The sequence below is a fragment of the Nicotiana attenuata genome, unplaced genomic scaffold (genome assembly GCF_001879085.1).
Source record: "Nicotiana attenuata strain UT unplaced genomic scaffold, NIATTr2, whole genome shotgun sequence".
Taxonomy (NCBI): Eukaryota; Viridiplantae; Streptophyta; class Magnoliopsida; order Solanales; family Solanaceae; genus Nicotiana; species Nicotiana attenuata.
In genome coordinates, this window is record NW_017673828.1 from 49707 (window position 1) to 55136 (window position 5430).

Consider the following 5430-nt stretch of genomic DNA (forward strand, 5'->3'; position numbering starts at 1 on the left):
GAGTGAGTATTTCATGATGACACTTCTTATTCCAGGTCCTAAGTGTCCAGGCAATGATATGATGTATATTTACAACTGATGATCGAAGAATTGAAAGAATTATGGGATGGAGCATAGACTTATGATACATACTCAAAATCTAACTTTATGAGGCGTGCGGCTATCATGTGGACAATTAATAACTTTCCTGCATATGGAAACCTTTCGTGATGGTCAACCAAAGGCAAATTTGCATGCCCTTGTTGCAACAAAGATACACAATTGATTTCATTACGTAGTAAATTGTGTTATATGGGGCATCGTTGCTTCTTTCCATTAGACCATCCATGGCGCAAAAATAGGAAGTTATTTGATGGGAAAGTGGAAAAGGGAGTTGCACCTAATCATTTAACAGGTGATGATGTACTTATGCAACTACAAGGGTTGGCTAATGTGACTTTCGGTAAAGGAAAAAAGCGAAAGCGTAATGCCCCTAATAATGCTTACAATTGGAAGAAAAAAAGTATTTTTTTCGAATTGCCATATTGGAAGACACTTTTGTTACGACATAACCTTGATGTGATGCACATAGAAAAAAATGTGTCCCATAACATTTTATCAACTGTGATGAATGTGGTTGGGAAGACAAAGGATACGTTAAAAAGTAGATATGATTTGGTGGACCTTGGTATTAGGCAAGGTTTGCATCCAATTCAGGATGGGAACAATGTGTTGTTACCAGCAGCATGCTACGCATTATCCCCAGAAGAGAAGCTGAAGGTGTGTAATTTCTTAGCTAATTTGAAGGTTCCTGATGCCTTTTCATCAAATATTTCTAGGTGTGTCAAGGTTGAAGAGAAAAAGATACATGGATTAAAAAGTCATGATCACCATGTATTATTGGAAGATATTTTTCCATTAGCAATTTATGGTGTGTTGCCTAAGGAAGTGAGTGAACCAATTATCGAAATAGGAAAAAATTTCAAGAATTTATGTTCTAAGTGCTTGACAATTGAAGATCTTGATATCTTAGAGGCTGAAATTGCTATCACATTGTGCAAGTTCCAAATGGGTTTTCCTCCCGTGTATTTTGATGTCATGGTTCATTTGCCCATTCATTTGGCAAGAGAGGCAAAACTAGGTGGACCAGTTCAATATCGGTGGATGTACCCTTTTGAAAGGTAACGTGTTATCCTTTAAATTTCAATATTATAATTTCAGAATGTCACATTATTTTTAACTAGTCATTTGTATACAGGTATTTGCGAATACTTAAGTCGTATGTTCGCCACTATGCTCGTCCTGAAGGCTCAATTGCAGAAGGTTATTTGGCAGAAGAAAGCCTCACATTTTGCTCGCGCTACTTAAAGAATATCTCAACCAAGTTCAAAAGGCCAGCTAGGAATGATGATGAATCTGTGTCACATGGTGAGATATCTATATTTAAAAATAGTGGACGAATAAAAGGTGGTTTAGATCCCGCCACACTATCTCGTGATGAGTTCAACCAAGCATCCATATATGTGCTTCAAAATTGTGAAGAAGTTTGGCTGTTTCTTGAGTAAGTTTCTGGAGAACTTCAAGATAATTTTGTATTAGGATAGTTCAATTACGTTTTCCTAACTAACCCATTATTAAAATGTTGGGAACACACCAAAGAGATGGAAAGACAAGGTGCAATAGGGGATGGAAGGCATAACAATGACTTTTTTGATTGGTTTCGTGCACATGTAAGTGATGAATAAAAAGACATGTTGAATATTAATGTTATTATCACATATGTTATTGATTACAAAAGTATTGTTTGTCTTTTGTAGATCTTACAACTATCTGCACAAGGACATGCAAATGATGATCTCATAAGCTTAGCACTCGGTCCTGGACCTCTTGTGCTTCGATATTCCACATTAATGGTGAATGGATTTAGATTTCAGACAAGAGATATAGAGTCGAGAAGAAAAACACAGAATTGTGGAGTTCTTGTTAGAGGAGATGATTTAGACTCAACAAAGGAGTATTACGGTATATTGGAGGACATTTACGAGTTGTCTTATGCGGGAAATAAGAAAGTTTACCTCTTCAGATGTCATTGGTGGGATGTGGATCACTTAGGAAAAGGATATAAGATTGACAAATATGGCTTCACAAGTGTGAATACTCGCTGTGCCTTGAATACAAATGAGCCATTTGTGTTGGCATCTCAGTGTGAACAAGTTTTCTATGTGGACGACATGTCTAACAAAGATTGGCTTGTTGTTGTGAAGACAAATCCTCGTGCCCTTTTTAATATGCTTGAAAAGGATATTAATTCTACAGGAATTGAAGATGAAGTATTACCGAGTGAAGATGCTTATCAACAAGAGCAAGTTGAAATTAATACATCGCGCGTTCATGCTCAAGAGATTGATATTGTGGTGTCCTTAAATAGGAATGATGTTGAACCACAAATTATTGATTATAACCAAGCGACTGAAGCTCAGACAACTGTGTTAGTTTGTATGGGTCCACCACATCGTAGATTACCTGGTCCTCTACAAGGTTCTACTGAGAGTACTTAATAAAACAGTATGTAAATGAGGCAGAGGATTTTTACGTGGAAAATTCCCACACAAGGGGATCAAAAAACTACGACCTACACATGTAGGCTTTTAACTTCACTAACTTGTAATCTACCTATTACAAGCCACTTTACAATACTTCCTATTGCAAAGGATTTACTCAACTAACTTGTGGTACCTTTACCACAAGCCACTTTGTGACTATCCTAGTTACAAAGGCTTTTTCTAACTTGTGATGCTATCACCACAAGACACTTTGTAACTCTATGATTACAAAGACTTTTCCTTATGACTAAATCTAGTCACAACATAAACTCAAGGAGTTTACGGATTTACAAGAGGATTCCTAATCAAAATGCTTCTAGGTAAGCAGTTTAGGAGATACAGTAAGTACAATCACAAGGTTACAACTCAACTAGGACAACAACAATCTATCTTTTAGGAATTGGTCCGTAGTAGTGTTCAACCTTGTTCTTCAAGCTTGTGAGGATTGATTTTTCTATTTTTGCAAGAGACTTGAATAAGAAACAGAAGCCTTCCAGTCATGTTTTGTATAAAGCTCATCGTGGGTACGTCTTGATCACATCACTTGAAGTGATGTGAGTACTTTGTTTGGTTAGAGAATGAGTGGGCGGACAGTGCAGTGCAGTGCGGCAGAAATAGTGTCGTCAGTCACTTCATTTCCAGCTGTGCCCAATTGACTTTGTACTGCTATGAGGAAACCACAAGAGCATCAGGTCCTTGTGTTGGTTCCTAGCTCCTGAAGCTGTAGTAGTTCACTTTTAGCTGGAATCCGTTAAAGCTTGCAGCAATCCAAGTAGGTCAGGTTTCCTATCTGGTTCTTAACAGTAAGTTTGTTAGATCATCAAAACATAAGGCAAGAGTATTTAATATCTATCAATTTCCCCCTTTTTGATGATGACAAACTTAGTACTTAGTTTCCCCTGAGACTATGCCTTGTCGTAACAAAGGTTTACATGATAGGACTCAGTAATTTAAGAACCAGTTCCCCAATGTGTTCTCCCCTGAGTCTTATTCTATATTATTCTTCCCCCTTTTGGCATCATGAAAAAGAACAACATCACAAAGAAGTCTAGCTAAGCTAACTCATGCCACATATGTGCACACAAACATTATAGAGAATAGAACACAGAGAGAGAGTATTGTACATAATAAAAAAGGATTCATATTAATAATGATTTAATATGCCTCTGCCTTTTGAAAAAAAATGAGGCAACATTGGACTTGTTAACAGGAGCATCAGTAGTACATCCCAACCATCAAAAAGAAAACAAACAAAACATCCACCAAACATCAACAAAGAAACAGAGAAAACAGAAGAAACATATCGAGAAGACTGGTCACTGAAGGGGTTTTGAGGGGGCACTAGGAGAAAAAGGGTTGGTAGCTGCAGCAAGTGTCTGTAGAACAAGGTCTATTCGGGATTCCCGACTTTTGCTCATTGAGCAGTTCAGCCTTCAGGTTCTCAACTTGCGCCCTGAGATCAGCATATTCCTGTGTCAAACGAACCACTTCATCATTCGACATGTTAACCCCTCGGGCTTGGTGACCTTCCAGGATAGCATTCCTGGCCTTCAACCGACGAATTTCCTCAGCTGCAGAGTTCTGGGCATTGATGAGCTGAAAAATAGTTGATGTACTTCCTACCCCCCATACTTTTCCGCACACTCGCACTCTTCCAAGGTTGTCTGTGAAAATGTCTGCTTTTGAGTTCCCACTTTACCTATTCCCTGTGGAACCTTAAAGAATTTGAACACCGGAGTAAGCAAGAATCCATAGGGAAGCCCATGATTACCGTCCTTGAAAGTGGAAACCTTCTACATGTGTTCAATCATTATGGCAGGCAGACTCACAGGATTGAAACCGTCCAGTTGATCTATTAGGAATAGGTCAGACTTGGAAGTCACGGACCTCCTTTCTACTCGAGGCAACAGGACTTTGTTAACCAACTCAAACAGCAGTTGGTAGACAGGGAGTAGTGCTTTCTTATGGATCTGGTCCCCTTTCTGATTAGCGTTGTCTTTCACCATTGCATTTCTGAAGTTATACTGACAAACATCTCTTACACTCGACACCCCAGCTGTAGGAACTTTCAAAATCTCTCCAAGCAATTGCACATCAAAGACGATGTCTACCCCATTTACCAAGGCACATACATGATCAGTATCAACTGGAAAGAGACTAGCGAATAAACTGTGTACCTCCTCCTCATACACTTTAGGTGCATCAATGTGAAAAAGATGCACCCATTGTTGAAACTCGACCATTTCCAGAATTTGGCGCATTCCGGCCATCTTAGAGATTGCGGGGTCAAACGTACGACCCAGCAGGACCTTTTGATGCCTCAGACGCTCAGAGCCAAGGCTGACTTCACTTCTCATTTTCTTCACAGAACTAGGTTCTTCAATAATTTCAGACTTGCGTTTCTTAAGCTTTTCTCCACTGATTTTGCCTTTTCCCTTGGACTTCACTAGTACATCCTTATCACTCACTACCTCCTTCATCTTGGACTTAGATGTTGAACCTTTCTCCATTGAAACAGGCTCTGCCATTTTCGAGGACCGCCTAACAAGGGTACCAGGTTCCTCAGGAGTTCCTTCTTCCACCTCGACTACAGGGATAGCCGCATCACTAACAGGTACACCATCCTTCACCAACTTTCTTCTTGTCTTCTTACTACTCTTCTTGCTCATTTGGAGAGCAGAGTCGTAGGCCACTTTGACTTGAAGCCTGGTAGTAGGTCGCTTGATTTGAGACTAAGGGGTGGAGACAGCCCTTTGCTTACATATGAACGCATCAAGGGCCACGTTGTCCAGGTCTTCTTCATCACTAGATCGTATGTCAGGTGCTTGAATTTCCAGGGGCACAACAT